The sequence below is a fragment of the Biomphalaria glabrata genome, chromosome 8 (genome assembly GCF_947242115.1).
Source record: "Biomphalaria glabrata chromosome 8, xgBioGlab47.1, whole genome shotgun sequence".
In the NCBI taxonomy this organism is placed as follows: Eukaryota; Metazoa; Mollusca; class Gastropoda; family Planorbidae; genus Biomphalaria; species Biomphalaria glabrata.
In genome coordinates, this window is record NC_074718.1 from 45,887,848 (window position 1) to 45,910,516 (window position 22,669).

Consider the following 22,669-nt stretch of genomic DNA (forward strand, 5'->3'; position numbering starts at 1 on the left):
GAATGTTATGTCAATTTTTAGATTAAGAATGGTAATTTTTAGTGTCAGTGATTACATTGAGAATGGTAATGTCTTAGTGTCAATGATTAGATTAAGAATGGTAATGTCTTAGTGTCAATGATTAGATTGAGAATGGTAATGTCTTAGTGTCAATGATTACATTGAAAATGGTAATGTCTTAGTGTCATTGATTACATTGAGAATGGAAACATCTTAACCTCATTGATTAGATTGAGAATGGTAATGCCTTAGTGTCAATGATTAGATTGAGAATGGTAATGTCTTAGTGTCAATGATTACATTGAGAATGGTAATGTCTTAGTGTCATTGATTACATTGAGAATGTTATGTCAATGATTAGATTAAGAATGGTAATGTCATAGTGTCAATGATTACATTGAGAATGTTATGTCAATTTTTAGATTAAGAATGGTAATTTTTAGTGTCAGTGATTACATTGAGAATGGTAATGCCTTAGTGTCAATGATTAGATTGAGAATGGTAATGTCTTAGTGTCAATGATTAGATATAGAATGGTATTGTCTTAGTGTCAATGATTAAATTGAGAATGGTAGTGCCTTAGTGTCAATGATTAGATTAAGAATGGTAATGACTTAGTGTCAATGATTAGATTGAGAATGGTATTGTCTTAGTGTCAATGATTAGATTGAGAATGGTATTGTCTTAGTGTCAATGATTAGATTGAGAATGGTAATGTCTTAGTGTCAATGATTAGATTGAGAATGGTAATGACTTAGTGTCAATGATAAGATTGAGAATTGTTATTTTTAAGTGTCAATGATGACTGACTAAGTTTTGGAGGATGTCAGGAGGAGCATACCAGTTTACAGCAACTTCTATTAGTGACCATAAAAAGAGCAATGAAAAAAGGGCCTTAAAAGTTAATCAATTACAATCTTAGAAGCCCAACTACAAAGTACTGTTAAGTAGTAAACTCACTTTAATTTTTATAATAATACTTTGAAAAAGTTTTCTCTATTAAATCAATTATTTTATAAGAGTTAAACATACATTCTCTATGAAGAAAATATGGTTACAGGAGGCGAATCACATTATAATCATCTGTAGTGTAAACGAAATGTTACTTCGTTACCAAAGATTTGTTAATTTCACACACAAAAAAGCACAATGTCATTGTATTCACAAGAATTCATTCAATCTCGTTTTCACTATGCATGAAGATAAACATATTCACATTTTCTAAAGACTTGTGGAGGCCCCTTTCTTGTGGATTCACTGGGGCAGTAGCTCCACCATGTCCTGTCCTAAATCCGGCCCTATGAACATAGGCTACTCTTTAAAGAGACACATCTCAGAACTTTATAGTTAATGAAACACTTTATTAACTATTCTACGTATTTACGTATTAAGTAGTACGTCCCGTACGCAGATAAACGCAAAAGAAAATACAACGCTCACCAACAAAGACTATCTACGATAAGACTTTCCTACTAATAAGCACTCGACTTACTCAAACCCAAACTATAGTCTAAACTAACCTCTGAAAGTATATGCACTCTCTCTCATTTGTGCCCCAGTCACCAACTCGCTCTCTCATCTGTCCTTACACACATTCACCTGGACCTCGTGCAACTATGAATTTAGCCCTACCATTATAATAACTAACACGGTTTGTTACACTGGTCTGTAAAAGATTAGTTACTTTATGTAAAACTGGGTGTGTATGATGTGTCTGTCAGATGGACTAGTAAGCAATCAATGAAATAATTACACGTAAGTAACATATCCGGTGGCGCTATGGTTGAGTAGTTAAGTGCTTGACTTCAAAACCTGGGGTCCTGGGTTCGAGTCTTGGTGAAGACTGTGATTTTTTAATTTCGGGATTTTTAAGCGGTCGGTCGTTGTGCTCTATAGCTGTTGGCGAACTATAATAATTTTCTCTGAGTGCTGTGCAAACTGCGTTGGTAGCCTAATAATTTAAAGTCGTAGAATAAGCCAATCATAACTGTAATTAATCAACTTTTTACTTGACAGCCAATTAAATTAGTCCACCGATATCTCATCAGTCGAATCTACACCTGTTTATTATTTAAATTTGTTTTGAGGTCAATTAACAAACCTATTAAAGCACATCTTAGTTTACAATCTACTTCACATTATCTTCCTTGCTAACTCTAATATTTTCACATGCATTTAAAGCTTAAATATATATATAGATTACAGACATAACTTCAAAAGAGAAGATAAATACGTCCTACGCATTTCATGTTTAAATCTAGTCAGTGGCGTCACTATGGGGAGAGGCGTGGGGTGCAAAGCCGCACCGGGTGGCACCCATCAGGGGGTGACACCCAAGTCGAGAAAATGCACTTTCCCAAAAAAACAACTTTTAAAAATACAAATTTCTACCTCGAATGTTTCTCACATTTTAGAATCAGCATGTACTAAACTTTCTGAATTCAGTTTGATTTGACTAGTAATTTTCCTATTATGAGAAAAATATTACGTTGTAGGCCTACACGCCACGGGAAAGAGATTATGAAGCTCAGAAATGTAGAAAAACGTTTGGCACCCGGGGATCCCCCCAGACAACTCTGAGTGAGATTAAGGCGCTCCTCCTTAACAAATTATCTGATCAGTTGAGTGGCGAAAGTAACATTTTATTAATGCAAAATGTTGAGAAACACATTGACATAAGCGCTCGCGCGCTATTCGACACATAGGGCTGCAAGCTTTCTCCACAGCTACTTTCTGTAACGGACTTAGGTTAGTTCTTTGAGAGCTAATTTATGCCCAAAGTGTAGTTCTCTACAAGCGTATTATAAAGTACACTCAACGAAGGAGTAGAAAATTAGTATTTATTTACTGCAAACAATATAATATATTACATAAGGGTATCATGACACATCATAGCATTACCCCAAATATTCAGTACGCACACATAGCAAGAATAATAATATAACATCTCCTTACTCTAGGCATAATAACCGAAAAACAATCACCAGCACCCTACTCAGACAAGGTCAGCTTTCTGACTAGACGGACCACAGGAAACCTTATTGTCCCCTCCCCCCCCCCCCCTTGAAAAACCCCGTGCTAAAAACAATCTACAACTCAACTAATAAAATAAACACACACACACAATTTCACTTTTTACACACCCCTCTCTTGACAATATACAATTGGGGCATTTAAATAGCCCCTCAAAGAACTAACCTAAGTCCGTTACACTTTCCTCTTGAATCGGTGTGACACCATGATTAAACGTTGACGGCATGTTTTTGCGCTCCTCTTTTCGGCTTTCGTGTTAAGGATGACTTAAGTAAACATGTTTCGTCTTGTCTAATTGTCACAGTCTTAGTTGACATTGCATGATCTAAAGTTCACGTCATGTTAAGAGTTTAAAAGACACGTGGAATTCCTGATGTAGAAAACAGGAAGTAGAATGAATAAAATTGACTTTGAGTTCAGTCAAGTCAGTAAGGTTTTGCTCCCGGTCCAGGAAGGTTGGACGTTGCTTCCTGGACTGGTGTATATATATGTATATAGGATGAAAGTCGATGGACTAATGATTGTTGATTAATAATATTTGAGAGTTGATTTCATTATGTGCTTATTGAATATTAATGTATTATTCGTATTTCAATGGATATCTATAGTTGAAGCTCCAGTGTCACTAGTAGTAATTGTTCTTATTGTTACCCGCTGAGATGCGGACGTGATTGATACATTTGATACCGCTGCTATGCGGATAGGATTGTTTATTATTTCTTGACTTGTAGCACTAACAGGGGGCGGGGGACCCCCTGAGCCTACCGCACTGGGTGACACCGACCCTAGTGACGCCACTGAATCTAGCCATGCATGTTAATCAATAATATAAACTTTAGCCTACTAAGTAGTTGGTTATCCTGGCTGATATCACACTCTAATTTTTAGTACCCATTAGAGTTTGGTGGACTTAGAGGTATCATAAATATTCTGAATCTCAAAGCCCTTGTCTTTACCAGGTTCAGAAGTCATGTGTTGTAACCTTCAGCCATTAAATCACCTAATTAAAGATGTAGTGAAAGAAGTGTATACTAAAAAAAAATGTATATGGGTTAAATACATTTTGTCGCATCATAACCTCAAAATAAATTTTTAAATTTTTTTTTTTTTCGACCACATTTTTCACCTGCGGTCACATCATTATTTTTCTTTTTTTATGAAAATTAAACATATTGAAAATTTTTGCAGCCAATTACCTATGATATACTATCAATAAACTACATGTGAAAAATTATTAGTCTAAATTATACAGAACTAAAGATTTTGAGATTCTTGTGGACAACATGCACCTAAAAATACATTTTGAGAAAAACGCATTTAAAGTTTTTAAAATGATATAAAATATTTATTGCAACCATAAAAATGAAAAAAAAAAGGGAATATTTACATAATATAACATAATAGATAATAAAAAAAACTATTCATTAAAATGGCCTGATTGATAGGTTGGACCTTCTAGAACCTCTGCCCGGTGCTCATGCTCAATTCTTCGCTTTTTCTTTTTCTAACAAGCTGTAGTTTGACATTTTGCTTTTTCTCACTAGAAGAAATGTTCTTTAGTGTCCAGGGAACGCCTAATATGTCAAAACTGATTTAATGCCATTATTGAAGGCTAAAACAGCAAGGTATGTCGCCGTCCTTAGTTTTTAATGTTGCGAATTCTGTTTTGGGGCATCTTTGCCAAATGAGGGAATGAAAAGATTCATTGGCGTTTTGTGTTCCCATTCTTGAACATGTTTTTAACAGATCTGTGTCTGTTATAGGAAATAACAGTTTTCCTATTTCTGATGTGATGGTCTGATTATGTTTTTTGTATGGCTGTTTTAGTGCCTCTGATCTCTTAAAGTGTGACACCAAGATGTAGTGCCATCAGGACACAACCTGTGGTTATGATCTAGGTCTGAGCTCATCATATGAAAAAATGAGCCCATAACAGCCAGCTTCATTTTTTTGAATGTCAGGAGCATTTTGGCACAGAACTTTGGAATAGTTATTTGTAATTTTTTCAATTTTTTTGGCTTTGTAAGCCTATAATTTAGTTCTTTTTTGTTAGACATTTTTAAATTGTTCAAAGCATTAAACATTCTTTTTGAGATGTGGTTAATGCAGTCCTCTTTTAAGATTTCTACATCATATCCTGAGTTGGTAATGGCAGATGAATGTGATTTACTATCGCCATCACACAGCATCATGCCATAAACAAGTTTTCTGATGCCACAGAGTGAGAACAAATTTTGGATGCTGCTGCGGCCTCCATTGCATTTGCTGAGCCACTGAAGTTTTTTTTACACATATGCTTAGAGGCATCAAAATTAAGTTCTGCAGAGTTTGAATCACAAACACAGCAATAATTTGATAGGACTTCGGTGTCGATGACGAGTCCAGTATCAAAATCAATAACTGTGCCAATTCCTGAATGAGATGAGTGGCCCCTTTTATGCCAAGTCCCATCGAAAGAAACTGTAATAACAGGACAGCCTGTTGAACTTATTCTATCATCTGTGTCAGAGGTTGTGAAATGTATCTTCCATGCACAACAGCAGATGCCCTAATCATACATTCTTCACCAGCTTCAATTATAGCAGTGTTGACTATGTTAGCTAGATTGTTATAAGTATTTCTGTGCATGCAGGGCATACTCATAAGTCCACAAAACCTATCAAATTTAGAATGCGAGATTCCAGATTCTTTTAATGCAGCGACAGCGCGGACATTAATATCCAGATGAACATTATTACTTTTTTTTGAGGTCCAGTCAGGCCACAAATATGTTTCACAATTTAGGCATTTGATTTTAATCAAATGAGCCATGCCTTTTGATTGTGTGATGCACATGGTTAATTTTTTGTCGAAGCAATGTGGACAGCACAACAAGGAGACCATTGTGGTCAATTCCATTGAATTCATCATGAAGTATATGAAATCTTCAGGCAGCCTCTTATTGGTGTTATCAGGGTTAGTAATTGCAGTTAGAATTATTTTTCGTTCAGCTGCACTTGCAGGCTGCGTTGTTGCTGCTTCAGATCCAGCTGTATCCAAAACAGAGCTGCAAACAAATAAAAAAAAATTAGAGGTTCTTTAAAAAAAAATTCAATAGTATGAAAGTACATGTCACATCTATTTATGTACAACATGAAGATTATTTTAAATTTTATAATGCATTTAGGAATCATATATTGTATTAATCATCAAAAGTAAAAAATGTAAAGAGACATGTTACATGTAGATCTATATATCATGGTTCATACAACTTTTGTGAAAATGAATTCCAGACATTTTCCAGACATTTATCTTATGTTTTCCAGACTTACTAACAGTAAAAAGGATGGCTACCTGAGCATGCCATATGTGCTCTGGACTGATATATTCGTGATCTTGGGTTCAAACCCTGCCAATAACTAACCCCTGTCGTACTGTGGGAGGTTTGGACTAGGGTGTAATAATAATTTTCAATTATTAAGGAACATACGATACAAGGGGGGAAAAAAGTCACTAATCTTGTAGCACTTAGACTTGGGAAATTTAATAGGCCCTATATAGTTTAATAGGCCTAACTTAGTTGTAAAATCTTATTCTTAATCTCATAACTAGTCCAATAGTTTTATAATTTTTATAGAGATATTTAGTGGCTTAAACATTAGACACTAGTTAAAAAGTAAAGACTTATTTAGACTAGCCTAGGTTAGAGGGCCTACCTCTAGTAGGCCTATAATTCTATTGGAGGAGATAATTTTAAATAAAGATCTAGAGATAGATTAACTGTATTGAACTTGAAATTTAATTTGTAGTAGTGGCTTACTTATGTCTAATTCACAATAGGCCTATGTGAATACTGACTTGTTTTTTTTAACGGGGTAAAAATTGATAATATTGATATCTAGATCTAAATCTATATCATAATCATACTAGATTATAATTATAGATCTATATGCTAAGTATGCTAGATCTAAATCTAGACTTAGATCAAGACTAAATCTAGTAGTAGATCTAGTATTCTAAGTCTTTTTAGATTTTGAGTTTAGACTCAAGATCTATATTCTACATTGAATAGATTTGGGGAAAAAAAACTGGGGGGGGGGGGGGTAATCGTGCATAGATCGAGACTAAATCTAGTTGCAGACCTAGTAATCTAAGTCATTTTTGTGCTCTAGTCTTTTATCTTTTAGTTTGACTAAGATCTAGATCTATATTCTATGTTGACTAGATATAATATAACGTTTTCTTTATTTAACTGGGGAAAGGGGGGGGGGGGGGGGAATCGCGCATAGATCGAGACTAAATTAGGTACTAAATCTAGTAGTAGACCTAGATCTAGTAATCTAATTCGCGCATAGATGAAGACTAAATCTAATTCTAGACCTGGTAATGGAAGTCATTCTAAAGGCCTAGTCTTTTAGTTTAGACTCAAGTGCGCATAGACAGCTGCCAAATAATTAACCTAAAAAACTAGAGGCCTTCGATGGGAAGTTTTACCGATCTTATAGGCATATTCTATGTTGACTAGATATATTATAATATAATTTGTTTTCTTTATTTAATGGGGGGGGGGGGGGGGTAATCACACATAGATCGAGGCTAACATTAGGCTACTAGAAAACCTTGATCTATTAAGAAGTGGTGCATAGATCAAGACTAAATCTAGTCTAGTAGAATTTAGAATTTAGTAGATCTAGTAGACCTAGAACAGATATAGATCTAGTAATAAAAGTCGCGCATAGTCATAGATCGAGACTAAATCTAGTAGTAGACCTAGATCTAGTAAACTATCTAAGTCGCGAATAGATCGAGACTTTTAAATCTAGTAGTAGACCTAGATCTAGTAAGTCATTCTTGTTGCCAAATATTTTTGGTTTAGACTCAAGATCTAGATCTAGACGCTCTCTATATATATATATTCTATATTGACGTCATTGACGAGATATATTTGTTTTCTTTATTTAAAAAGGGGGGGGGGAGTTTCGCCCATGCATAAATAAATCTAGGCCAAAAACTTCCCGACCTTTGGTAGCCTAACTGAAATTTGATCGAACATCTAGATAATATAGAATAACATCTAATCATCATCTTTTTTGAAGTAACGTCTGTATTATATAAGATAACAGCAGTCATAATAAACTAGTTACTAGTCTAGGACTAGATCTATTACTAAATCTGATTTAAGTCTACAGTACACCGTCTAGAAATGGGCTGGCATTTCACCGACATGCCGTGGATTGCGCGTGCTTTCACAATAGAAAGATCTAGTAGGCCTATTAATGGAAGCCTCTATGCCCAACTAGATCTAGCAGCCTAGCATTTTACCGGTTACGGCGCCTGAGGGCTGAATGACATCGGATTAATTTTTTTTCAAATTCCAGACTTTTTCCAGACATTTAACAAAATTACCTCGAAAAGTAGCAATTTTCCAGACTTTTTTAAGACTGAAATCTGAATTTTGAAATTCCAGACTTTTTCCAGACCGCGTACGAACCTTGATATATGTATTAGATCTTAAAAAAAAAAAGACCAAGTTGAAGTCCTACAACTACATGATAATCTAGATTTAGATGTCTAGATCTAGTCAATCTAGAATATCTAGTATTCTAGTCATTCTAGTAAACTAGATCTAGATCTAGTTCTAATGTGATCTATGTCCCTAAGCCCTAATCTATACTAGATCTAAAAAAGGATAGATCATGATATTTATTTAATGTCTAGATCTATATATAGATCTAGATGTGATTCATTGATATGATAAACACGTTGCGTTTGTCGAATTCAAAGATTGATGAAGCAAACACTTCAAACAGCAAAGGTTTCATTATCTCATTATTTTATTTTTATGATTTTATATGTAAGCACACGCTGGTCTAGTAAATAAAAAACTCTAGATCTAGACTTACCTTTGTAATTATGCATTTGTCTTTGAAGCATGTCTTCCTCTGGGCTTACAGTAACGTTTTTTCTTTCCAAACATATAGATCTAACCTTTTGTTGGCATTTCTGAGTTTGAATAATGAATCGAGTGTTGATGTGAAGGAAGCTTTGTTTACAGAAGAAGGACCGGTTCACGTCATGTGCGCATGCGTGCAAATTTTGTTGTCATAGTTACCAATGTAGCTTTGATAGTGCGCATGCGTAAATATGGCTTAGTGAGTGTATATATGAGGATATAGGAAAAAAAAAGAGGTAGTGACGTATTTTGAAAGTTTATATTTATAGAATGAGAAACCATGCTCATAATCGGAACTAGAAAAGTAGACCTTTGTATCGATACCATCTGTTAGGGATAAGAGCGTACATTAGCTTATCAACTTTAGCTTACAAAATGTTGATTTTTAACCAAAACATCAAAATTTTGCTTATACATCTACTTTTAAAATACAAAATTGATGTATAAAGCGCAGTTTTTTTAGTATTCTGATAGGGAATTCGTTTTCTAGACATTTTAAACTATTAAAATCAATTAATTTTAAAATATCGATATTTTTGACCTAGATCGATGTTTTCTCACTGTGCATCCCCCTTAAATACTCAGAAGTCCGATTTTAAAGATCCATCCCAAAAAAAAAAGCACAAGCCGATTTCAAAATAGCCACTACAAATAACAAACAGGTCGATTCAAAACAGAAATTACGAATAATGTTCATATAGATATCTAGAGTCCAAGCAGCGGCTATGAAAAATGAACAAGTCTATTCAATCAGCCACCACCAAAAGAGTAGAAGTTGATTCTAAGTAACCACAAAAAAAAAAAAACCAACATAGGTCCGATTCAAAACAGTCATTACAAAAAAGTCGATTCCGAAAAAGCAATCACAAAAAAAAAATGGATTACAAACAACAATTAATTTAAGAAATTTCTTGATTCGAAGACAAGCCTTATAATTTCCTTATTAAGATCATTCGGGAAATACCAAAAATAAAATACAAAAGCTTTAAAGCAAGCCTGCAGATTATCACTATAGGTTGTTCCAAGATTTCGAATCTGTCAACAACTGTTCTTACTAAGCATCTAGGAGGTAAAAAGAACCTGTGCAAGAAATTTCTTTTTAATAGGTGCGACAATGTAAGAGATTTCTTGGTTTTCGAAGACAAGCTTTATAATTTCCTTATTAAGTTGATTTGGGAAATACCAATAATAAAATACAAAGCTTTGATAGCAAGCCTGTGGTTTTTCGCAAATTGTGGTCCCAACGTTTTGATTCTATAGAAACCCGTTCTTAGTAAGCATCTAGGAGGTAAAAGGAACCTGTGTACTAAATTTCACTTGAATAGAAGCGACAGTTTAAGAGATATCTTGATTTTCGGAGACAAGCCTTATAATTTCCTTTTTAAGTTGATTTGGGAAATACCAATAATAAAATACAAAGCTTTGATAGCAAGCCTGTGGTTTTTCGCAAATTGTGGTCCCAAAGTTTTGATTCTATAGAAACCCGTTCTTAGTAAGCATCTAGGAGGTAAAAGGAACCTGTGTACTAAATTTCACTTGAATAGAAGCGACAGTTTAAGAGATATCTTGATTTTCGAAGACAAGTCTTATAATCTCCTAATATTTATTTATAGTTGATTTGGGAAATACCAATAATAAAATACAAAGCTTTGATAGCAAGCCTGTGGTTTTTCGCAAATTGTGGTCCCAACGTTTTTATTCTATCGAAACCCGTTCTTAGTAAGCATCTAGGAGGTAAAAGGAACCTGTGTACTAAATTTCACTTGAATAGAAGCGACAGTTTAAGAGATATCTTGATTTTCGAAGAAAAGCCTTATAATTTGCTTATTAAGTTGATTTGGGAAATACCAATAATAAAATACAAAGCTTTGATAGCAAGCCTGTGGTTTTTCGCTAAATTGTGGTCCCAACGTTTTTATTCTATCGAAACCCGTTCTTAGTAAGCATCTAGGAGGTAAAAGGAACCTGTGTACTAAATTTCACTTGAATAGAAGCGACAGTTTAAGAGATATCTTGATTTTCGAAGAAAAGCCTTATAATTTGCTTATTAAGTTGATTTGGGAAATACCAATAATAAAATACAAAGCTTTGATAGCAAGCCTGTGGTTTTTCGCAAATTGTGGGCCCAACGTTTTTATTCTATCGAAACCCGTTCTTAGTAAGCATCTAGGAGGTAAAAGGAACCTGTGTACTAAATTTCACTTGAATAGAAGCGACAGTTTAAGAGATATCTTGATTTTCGGAGACAAGCCTTATAATTTCCTTATTAAGTTGTTTTGGAAATACCAATAATAAAATACAAAGCTTTGATAGCAAGCCTGTGGTGTTTCGCAAATTGTGGTCCCAACATTTTGATTCTATCGAAACCCGTTCTTAGTAAGCATCTAGGAGGTAAAAGGAACCTGTGTACTAGATTTCACTTGAATAGAAGCGACAGTTTAAGAGATATCTTGATTTTCGGAGACAAGCCTTATAATTTCCTTATTAAGTTGTTTTGGAAATACCAATAATAAAATACAAAGCTTTGATAGCAAGCCTGTGGTTTTTCGCAAATTGTGGTCCCAACGTTTTGATTCTATCGAAACCCGTTCTTAGTAAGCATCTAGGAGGTAAAAGGAACCTGTGTACTAAATCTCACTTGAATAGAAGCGACAGTTTAAGAGATATCTTGATTTTCGAAGACAAGTCTTATAATCTCCTAATATTTATTTATAGTTGATTTGGGAAATACCAATAATAAAATACAAAGCTTTGATAGCAAGCCTGCGGTTTTTCGCAAATTGTGGTCCCAACGTTTTGATTCTATCGAAACCCGTTCTTAGTAAGCATCTAGGAGGTAAATGGAACCTGTGTACTAAATTTCACTTGAATAGAAGCGACAGTTTAAGAGATATCTTGATTTTCGAAGACAAGTCTTATAATCTCCTAATATTTATTTATAGTTGATTTGGGAAATACCAATAATAAAATACAAAGCTTTGATAGCAAGCCTGTGGTGTTTCGCAAATTGTGGTCCCAACATTTTGATTCTATCGAAACCCGTTCTTAGTAAGCATCTAGGAGGTAAAAGGAACCTGTGTACTAGATTTCACTTGAATAGAAGCGACAGTTTAAGAGATATCTTGATTTTCGGAGACAAGCCTTATAATTTCCTTATTAAGTTGTTTTGGAAATACCAATAATAAAATACAAAGCTTTGATAGCAAGCCTGTGGTTTTTCGCAAATTGTGGTCCCAACGTTTTGATTCTATCGAAACCCGTTCTTAGTAAGCATCTAGGAGGTAAAAGGAACCTGTGTACTAAATCTCACTTGAATAGAAGCGACAGTTTAAGAGATATCTTGATTTTCGAAGACAAGTCTTATAATCTCCTAATATTTATTTATAGTTGATTTGGGAAATACCAATAATAAAATACAAAGCTTTGATAGCAAGCCTGTGGTTTTTCGCAAATTGTGGTCCCAACGTTTTGATTCTATCAAAACCCGTTCTTAGTAAGCATCTAGGAGGTAAAAGGAACCTGTGTACTAAATCTCACTTGAATAGAAGCGACAGTTTAAAGGATATCTTGATTTTCAGAGACAAGACTTATAATTTCCTTATTAAGTTGATTTGGGAAATACCAATAATAAAATACAAAGCTTTGATAGCAAGCCTGTGGTTTTTCGCAAATTGTGGTCCCAACGTTTTGATTCTATCGAAACCCGTTCTTAGTAAGCATCTAGGAGGTAAAAGGAACCTGTGTACTTAATTTCACTTGAATAGAAGAGACAGTTTAAGAGATATCTTGATTTTCGGAGACAAGCCTTATAATTTCCTTATTAAGTTGTTTTGGAAATACCAATAATAAAATACAAAGCTTTGATAGCAAGCCTGTGTTTTTTCGCAAATTGTGGTCCCAACGTTTTGATTCTATAGAAACCCGTTCTTAGTAAGCATCTAGGAGTTAAAAGGAACCTGTGTACTAAATCTCACTTGAATAGAAGCGACAGTTTAAGAGATATCTTGATTTTCGGAGACAAGCCTTATAATTTCCTTATTAAGTTGATTTGGGAAATACCAATAATAAAATACAAAGCTTTGATAGCAAGCCTGTGGTTTTTCGCAAATTGTGGTCCCAACGTTTTGATTCTATAGAAACCCGTTCTTAGTAAGCATCTAGGAGGTAAAAGGAACCTGTGTACTAGATTTCACTTGAATAGAAGCGACAGTTTAAGAGATATCTTGATTTTCGGAGACAAGCCTTATAATTTCCTTATTAAGTTGTTTTGGAAATACCAATAATAAAATACAAAGCTTTGATAGCAAGCCTGTGGTGTTTCGCAAATTGTGGTCCCAACGTTTTGATTCTATCGAAACCCGTTCTTAGTAAGCATCTAGGAGGTAAAAGGAACCTGTGTACTAGATTTCACTTGAATAGAAGCGACAGTTTAAGAGATATCTTGATTTTAGGAGACAAGCCTTATAATTTCCTTATTAAGTTGATTTGGGAAATACCAATAATAAAATACAAAGCTTTGATAGCAAGCCTGTGGTTTTTCGCAAATTGTGGTCCCAACGTTTTGATTCTATCAAAACCCGTTCTTAGTAAGCATCTAGGAGGTAAAAGAAACCTGTGTACAAAATTTCACGTAAATAGAAGCGACAGTTTAAGAGAGATCTTGATTTTCGAAGACAAGTCTTATAATCTCCTAATATTTATTTATAGATCTAGTATCGTATTATTTCCGACATTTGGATATTTCCGGTATTTGGTTTCACCCTTATCAATATAAACAACCATATTGGTTTACGTTCGATTGACGACTGCTGATAAAGTTTTCTGTACACTACGTGTTGACTTATTATTCAACTTCTAAATCTAGACTATATGTAGGCAAAAAAAACTTAAAAATAAATAGACCTTGTAGATTTGTAATTCTAGATCTAGAACTTATAAGACCAAGACTTAGCCGGCAGGCTTGGCTGAGAGAGGCCTTATTAATTATTTCGGGCTATTAAAATTAAATTTAATTAATGTGGCAATTGAATTGACGTCGATGATCAACTTTAGTCTAAACAAATTATCCTTAGTCCTTGCCATCACTGATGCCTCTCAATCAAAACTTAGAAATAATTAGAAAAGTAAAGCCTATCAAAGCTTGCAATACACATGTGATCTAATTCTAGATCTATAGATTTATCTAGATTATCAACAGTTCGCTTTCAGTGGATCTGATTTCACTACTAGATCTATAAGTATATAACTACTACAAGTTGTAGTACAAGATCTGATCTAGATCTATAGAAAAGGCCCATCAGCGAAATGGCATACAAAGGGAACACCTCCCGGTATTTTTTATCCATTCTTATGTATTTCAAAAGTAACTGCAGAACTAATAAAATGATGTTACAAAGACATTTTTCTACATTTCCCACATATTCACTTTTGTTTTCCCTCATAAAATAAAGCGTAGCTAAAGGTCAAAGTTGACATGTATGGAAATTTCATTCTCAAAACATTTCCGGATAAACGAGAATAGTCCGAACTTAAGACGATTTGCATATTATGCTTCTAAATTGACGAGGAAATAGTTAGCTAGAATAGCTAAGGCTATTCATTCCGTTGAAAAAAAATATTATGGGGTGTTCGCTCAAAATGACCTTTTTAACTGAAAACCTATTCAGCGAAACCCCTATTATAAGCTTAAAAAGCCATTAATAATAATTTAGTTACTGATTTAATCTGTTTTTCTTTTTGTCTTATCTATTGTTATTGTTTGTAAACTGAAATATTAAAATAATAGGCCTATTTTTAACCTTAACCCAACGTCTTCGATTTCGAAGATTAAGGATGAGTGCATCACTACGTGTTTCACATGACCAGCATATTTTCCTGCATTTTCTTTCCGTCTAAAATGTTTGACTCGCAGCTCTCCAACAGTCTCTCAGAGGTCATATGCTGGCAGCTACTTTCCTCTATGCCAGTGAGGGTGAAATGACGCTTCAGTTGATCTTAACAGCGCTTATACGGGGAGGGGGGGGGGGAACCTCTGTTTTGCCCTCCTCCTTTTTTTTTTAATTGTCTGGTTAACCTCTTGTTACTAATTAATGAGATTAATATGTGTATAAATGTTTAAAAGAAGTGCAGAATTCAACGCGAACTATATATTTAGTAATAAATATAAGAGTTACCATATAATATACATTTATAAAATTACAAGATCACTCCTGAGCCTTTCGTCTCCATGCCCGAAACCTAAGCTCAGACCTGCCTATCGTTACGCAAAATGCGTATTCGTTACGCAAAATCTCCCAAAAATGACTGTCAGTACGCAAGTACGCATTGAACCCGTCGCGTTACGCTTTTCGTATCCTTTTTTCCCCCCTCTCTTGACTAGCTTACGAGCGGTCACGGAGGTCACGCTAAGCCGTTTTGTTGGCCGGGGGAGGGGGGGGACAGAAAAGGTGGGGGAACACATTGTGTCCAGATCTATACGTAGATTGGTTCTTAATAGCAATTAGATTTAGTCTAGAAATGAAGAACGCGAGAGAGGGAGTGGCGGGTTGGTACCGTCAGTTAGCTGATACACCAACGTGACTTTTTTTTTTGTAAGTTCATTAGTAGAAATTAATTATGTTGAATCCCTGATTCCCGAATTCATTTGTATAGAAAAAAATATCGAAGTGCTATCGATTCAAAACACATTGAGTGACATTGTAGATATCTAGTCTAGATCTGGATTCTAGATCTAGAAAACTTGTTATCATTGTTATACAGGAATAGATCTAGCTAGTCATTAGTACTCATTACGTTAGTCATGATTCTCTACATTACTCAACAATCTAGATCCAATTTAGTTGTATGATTTAGATTGATTAGATATAGATCGATAACATCTATTACCATCTAGACTAGATTCTTAGTCTTAGTATAGAATAGATCAAGGATGAAGGTAGGCCTACGAAAGTTTGGAGTAGACCTACGTTTGTAGCGGATCCACGGCATCGGTAACACTCTCGAGCCCAGATCTAGAATCTAGAGTAGATTATATTCATTATATAGACATAGATCTAGTCTAGATATCATCTCTATTGTCGTATTGATCTAGATTTAGATTGTAGATTTAAACATGACATCTAGATCTAATATTATATATATAATATATATATATGACAAAGTAGTGGATCTCGTAAGTGTTACGCATTCTGGTTTCAAAATACGCATTTTGACCATCAGCGTTACGCATTTGGATTTTTTTTGGTAGGCAGGTCTGTAAGCTGTTGTAGATCTGTCTCCATACATCATCAATCCATCACATTCGGGATCTGCCTTTGGGTCAATCAGCGTGTGTGTGTGGGGGGGGATCGAGTTGATGGTGATTAAGTGCACTGAACATAAGTTCTTAAAAAAAATAGTTGCAGTAACGAGAGTTTACGAAATGGAGAGTAGTACGACGTGGAGTAGCCTGTAGGAAGGTGGCGTGATAGAATTTTGTAGTTTCTTTATTTCTTTTAAGAAAAAAAAATTGATCGCAAGTTTCGTAGGCTATATAGACATCAGTTCCAAGCAGAGAAAGGAGATGTGGAGCACGAGAAAGTGAAAACAAATTTAGGCTTTATGCGACAAGGAGGACAATAGTTATAATGCTTCATGGAAGAAGTTAGATGATAGAACTAACTGAAGCATAATTTCCTATATTTTAACATGCTATTTTTAACGGCCTTCGCTCATTATGACTCCCGCGAGAATTGCGTTCGCTGATTAGGTTCGACCCCTACTGCAAGTTGACTTGAATTATAAATTTAATAGCTGATATGGAAAAAAGAGTCAAATTTAATTTTATCGCCCAATAGCTGAGGAGTCCGCAGATGTTTTCATTTTTTTAATAAGTTAAACTATTGCAGAGTTATAAATTCTAAATTAAAAACTGGCACAAAAACATTCATCACATTTTATATTTTTCAGATGAAGATGCATAGCAGGCTTCATTATATTGCTTTTGGAACAGAGCCACATACAGATTAATAAAACCAGCTCTTTTGAGTAACAGGAAGGACTTGAAAACTACATATTAAAAAAACAAGCAGCAAAGAAGAAAATTTAAGGCAAGTTGTTTTTCTAAATATTTTGATTTATTATTTAAAATTAACTTCATTGTTTCTTTTGGTGTATGCATAATACAGAACAGGCAAATTATGAAAATAATCTTGACTAAAATCTTTCAATCTAGATTAGATTTAGATTTAACCGATTTCCACAGGGGATGGGAATGGGCAGGGTTTAAACCCGGAACCATCGGTAAGTCTGAACAGTCCATCACACAAAATGCATGACCAGGCAGACATCTTGATTTGAATTACTAACTAAGATAGGCCTACTTTATAAAAAAACAACTAGTTCTTGGCGTCCATTGTTATTCAAACAGTTACATAGTTACAAGAATTGATCTTGAAATAAAATGTTTGTTTTTTATAATAAACAAGTCAACTTTAAAGACCTTACGATCTATAAGGCAGATGATGTAAAGGTCACCTGTTTCTGTGGACCACGGTTAACGAGGATGTCTTGGCCAGCACAATGAACAACCACCTTACTTTTCCCCAACTAATGTCAAATACCAATTAAACCTGGTTGGACTCAGAGGTATCCCAAAATTCAAAATACCAGTCTTTAACGAGATTCGAACCTGGTACTGCAGGTTTCACTAAGGGCCTCTTTTGAATGAATAGATCTACAATTTTCATACTAATAAATAAGATTTTCTTCTTCTTCATCGTTCTCATTGTTATGTTGGAGTGTTCATATGACTAGACCAATACATGAGATGAACTGCGCAGTGGTTTCCAAATCAGGGAGCTCTCCATATAGTTTTCTTTCTATTGGGGTGATTTGGGGGCCAATGTCTTATACGGGCCTCTTGGTAGAGAGAGCAGTTTTGGAGGACGTGGTCGGCATTTTCTGGTGATACTCCACATGGGCAGATTTCACTGGTTCCAATTTTGAGCTTCCGGTACATGTGTTGTCGCATTCTGTTGTGTCCGGTCCTGAGTCGAAAGATTAGACGTTGGTCTTGTCGGGATAGCTTATAGTAAGCATCATCTTTCTTGTGATTTGGATGGGAGCTCGTCCATTTCTCATTTATTTTATCTACAATTAATTTCTTCATTTCTTCTGGATAGAGAGCAGAGTTTACTTGTGAGTTTGTTCTCCCACTCTTGGCGAGTGTGTCAGCCTTCTCATTTCCTGCTGGTGTGAGCTGGTATCCATTGAATGACAGTTTTTTTGCTGTTGTGGTTGAGCTTTGTGAGTGCTGTTCTGAGGTTTTTAATATAAGGGGAATCAGAGTTTTGCAGGCTTTGGAGGGTTGTTTTTGCGTCTGTTAGAAAGACAATCTGACTGTGAGGGGAACTTGGATGATTTGCTAGCATGGTAGCAGCTAGTGCTAGTGCTTCCCTTTCTGCTCTGTGACTGTCAGAGAGCTCTCCAGTTGCAAAGGATTTTTCTAGTTTTCCTCCATCTGGCCATTCGATAAGTATTCCAGCTACTCCATTTGTGGTGGCTTTATGGGATGAGCCATCCGTGTAAACTCTGATCCACTGATTGCTAGGGTAATTGGTATGTAGAAAACAGTTCACTATTTCCTTGAGCTCTGTTGGTCTGTAATCAGATTTTCTTTTTATGTTTTCAATATGGTCCCTTATAGTAGGAAGAGGGCTTTCGTCCCAGGGTGGAGATTCATTATAGTGTATCGAGGATTCCAGAGTAATTTTTTCAAGTTGGTGTTTCTTTTTTAGGTTTAGAGATTCCTGTATGAAATTGGTCCTTTTGAGACGTTTTTTTGTGCCAGTTTTGTGGATTTTTGTTCTGAGTGGGTGCCTCTCCAAGGTTTCCAATTTAGTGAATTGGGAAAGGATTTTTATTTCTCTTCTTTCATCCAGAGAGATCAGGGCAGCGGTTTCCTCCATAGCTCTTATGGGTGTTGTGTTGTTTTTATTGCTCCTGTCATTATCCTTTGACCAATATTTTGAACCTTGTCTATTTTTCTTAGGTTGGTTTGGGCTGCTGAGCCCCATGCTGTGGCACCATACAGGTCTTACATAACTGGTATAGGTCTTTTTCAGGATGTTGTGATTAGCTCCCCAATCTGTGCCAGCTAATTTTTTCAAGAGGGATAGTCTCTGGATGCCTTTACTCTGTGTTTTATCTATTTGGTTTTTCCAGGTTAGTCTCGGGTCATAGGTGACTCCAAGATAAGTAGGGCTGTCATTTTTTTCTAAAGCTTCCAAATCTAATGTTAATTTTATTGTTTGTTGTTTTGTTGACAGTGAGAATATGGTATATGTGGTCTTTTTTGTGTTGATGGACATGCCCCAGTCTTTGGACCAATTATTGAGTTTATCAAGAGCATCTTGTAATCGAAATTTCGATGTTCCTACATATTCTTCTGTGCTAATTAAGGCAAGGTCATCTGCATACATGCTGCTCTTAACTTTTTTGGGTAGGTTTTGATTTAGATTGTTTATGAATATTAGGAAAAGTGTTGGGGATAGGACTCCTCCTTGGGGGACACCATTTTTTATACCCACTGTGTGGCTTCTTTGTCCTTGCATGCAAACTAAGGCTTTTCTATTATTTAGGTATTCCTTTATCCAGTTGTACATTCTGTGGGATATGTGATGCTGGATTAGCTTGAGCAAGAGACCTTGTTCCCAGACTTTGTCAAATGCTTTTTCTAAGTCAACCCACACAATTGTTGTTGGTTTCTTTTCTTGAAAGCCGTCTTCTATTTCTTGTGTGATGAAGGCAATTTGATCTTCTGTTGATCTGCCTTTTCTAAAGCCAGCCTGGGCTTCAGTGAGTAGGTTATTTGACTCAAGGATCCATGTCAGCCTTCTATTTATCACTCTTTCCATCAGTTTGCAGGTACAGCTAGTGAGGCTAATGGGACGGTAGCTATCCAGTTTATTTCTTGGCTTGCCGTGCTTTAGTATAGGGATCATAATGGCTTTTTTCCAGATGTTTGGAATTCTGCCAGATTTCCAGCTAGCATTGAATAATTGTAGCAGTTTTCTTTTGGCTTGAGGACCCAAGTGAAGAAGCATGTCATTTGATATTTTGTCTGGGCCCGGGGCTTGTTTTGGTTTGAGGGCTTTTAGGGATTCATCTAGTTCCTTCATTTTAAGATAAGTGGTCATTCCCAAGGAGTAAGCTGGATTGTTTTCTTTAATTTTATCTTGGATTTCTGAGTTTACATCTTTATTTCTACTTTCATTAATTTGTATTTGTCCTATGCTTTGGAAAAACTTAATGAATTCATTTGCTGCTTCTTGGCCTTTCAGGGGTTTGTTGTCCTTTTCTATTACTATAGGAGTTGTTCTGTTTTCTTCCTGGTTGAGACATTTGGCTATACGCCAGAGTTTGTGGCCATCTCTATCTACGTTTAGTTGTTCTGTTTTTTCATGCCAACTTTTCCTCATGGCGGAAAGGTAATTTTTCCTGAAAACTGCATTAGCTGCTTTTAGATTTATGTTATTTTCTATACAAGGGTTATTTTCTACTGTGTTTCTGGCTTCAATAGTGGCATTGTGGAGTTGTTGAAGGTGATCAGACCAGTTGGGGATATAATCTTTTCTTGCTCCTCTAGGAATTGATTCCTTAGCTGCTAGGAGTATTGCTTTGGAGAAAGCTGAGAATGACTTATTAACCTGATTTGATTTGCAGTTTATTGAAGTTGTATATAGGTCTGTGAGCTTTGAGAATAGGTGCCAGGTGGCTTTTTTGTAGTTCCATCTGGGGATGGTGGAGTTTTCTGATATTTTGAAGGAGGTATCGATACTGATCAATATGGGTCTGTGGTCGCTGGTGGCTAGCTGGTCTGCAACTTCTCTAGTGCACTTTTTGGATAAGTTGTCTGTTGCAAAGGCTAGATCTGGAGTGGTTGATGTTAGCCAGGCTCTTGAAAAAAAGGTTGGTTTGTCCTCAGGTTTATTTAGCAAGATAAGTCTGTTCTCTGCTTGCCATTCTTCAATTTCTTCTCCCCTGGCATTTAGGTCTGGGTATCCCCAGCTCTGAGAGTGACTATTCATATCTCCTAAGATTAGACAGTCTTCTTGGTCAGGTATTTGAATGTGGTCAATCTCTATTTCCTTGTCTGGTGGGAAGTAGCAGTTAAATAGATTAATATTTCCATCTGGGAGAATTAGCTTAGTTCCCATTATTTCTGATTCTGAGGAGTTGGGCATAGTTATGTCTGTGGTAGGGATATCATTTTTAATGAGGGTGAGGATTCCTCCTTTGGGTCTGATTTCTCTATCTTGTCTGATGCAGGTGTAGCCTCTAATGGAGAAACGAAGATTACTGTTCAAATGAGTTTCTTGGATGCAAGCTACATCAATTTCTTTCTCATGCAGAAATATTTTTAGAGCTTCTTTTTTCTTTTGGATGCCCTCTGCGTTCCATTGTAAGATTTTTAGACTTTTGGTCTTGGAGTGTTGGCCAGTAGTATTTACTTTCTTGTCCCTGCTCCTGGCTCCACAGGCAGAGATAGAAGAACCACCAGCTCGCTTGTGTGGGCTCCTTCGAGGCGGAGAGCCCGGCCCCCTACCTGCGCTGCGGGATTCCACAGGCAGGACGCCACATCTATTAGAATTGTTACTGAACTCCAACATAGATGAGGTTGCGTGTCAATGTGTTATGCGCCAGGAGGCCCATTGACTCCGACTTCAGCCTGCTTTTCTTTCTGGGTGTGCTCCCATAGCCTTTGATCATCCAAGATCATCTGCAAGGCAGCAGGTGTTTATTTTCGGAGTTTTCTCTCCTAGATGAACTGCTATCCCTAGCTAACGGGTTTCATCTACCCGGGTTTAGAGTTAGAGCGCCCTATACTCGCTTTTTGCAATCATTTCCCTGGATTTCTGAGATGTTTTTAGTAAATATTCTAACCACTGGAATACTTCACCTCATCCTCCATGACTGCAAACCAGTTGGTCCGCGGCTGTTTATTTGCTATTCACAGCTAACCCTTATATCTAAGGGTCTTTCCCCTATCCGCCACCTGGGGACGCGCTTGGTAGAAGGTGGTAGCTCCCCCAAGATAAATAAGATAATAATAATTAATATACAAACAATACTTCAATTCATTTCTTTTATTTCCACAAATAAATGAATGCATATTATGATTTGAATAAATATATCTATATATTAAATTATATAAATATTTCTCATTGGATAGCTTGGATATAATACAGGTACAAAAAAAAATACACTGTCTCACATTTACACATATTTATATATAATTTAATTTAACTACTATAATTATGAATGTACACAAATTATTTTTTTTAACACACATTATTTCAAATATTCTAGGTAAACCAGCCTATGTATTAGCTGATATGTTTAAAATTCATCCCACAACTGCATCTAAGACAGGGGTGGGCAAATTACGACCCGGGGGCCGGATGTGGCCCAGCAGAATGTTTTATGCAGCCTGCTGACACCTACAGCAGACATGCCTATAGTCCCGCATTATGCGGAAACGGCCCGCAAAATCATCAAAAAAGCTCACATGTTCCGCCGTTCTGCATTCACGATTTTTTGTTCCGCCAAGTCTGAATTCCGACACTAAAAAAAAATTGCCATTTTATCATTTTTTATTAATAGTGCGAATTGAAAATACTGAGTGCAAAATAAAATATATATAGGTCTGTGTTTATTGTTTAC

The 22,669-nt window shown here is 35.8% G+C and overlaps 1 long non-coding RNA gene across 1 annotated transcript; it reads right to left on the reverse strand.

The window, feature by feature from the left end:
- Positions 1-4,349: 4,349 nt before the first annotated feature.
- Positions 4,350-9,693, reverse strand: LOC129927602 (uncharacterized). Its single transcript, XR_008779178.1, has 2 exons — positions 8,916-9,693; positions 4,350-6,079 (listed from the first exon to the last, which is right to left on the reverse strand). It is a non-coding gene; the product is annotated as an uncharacterized LOC129927602 (long non-coding RNA).
- Between the last annotated feature and the right edge of the window lie 12,976 nt (positions 9,694-22,669).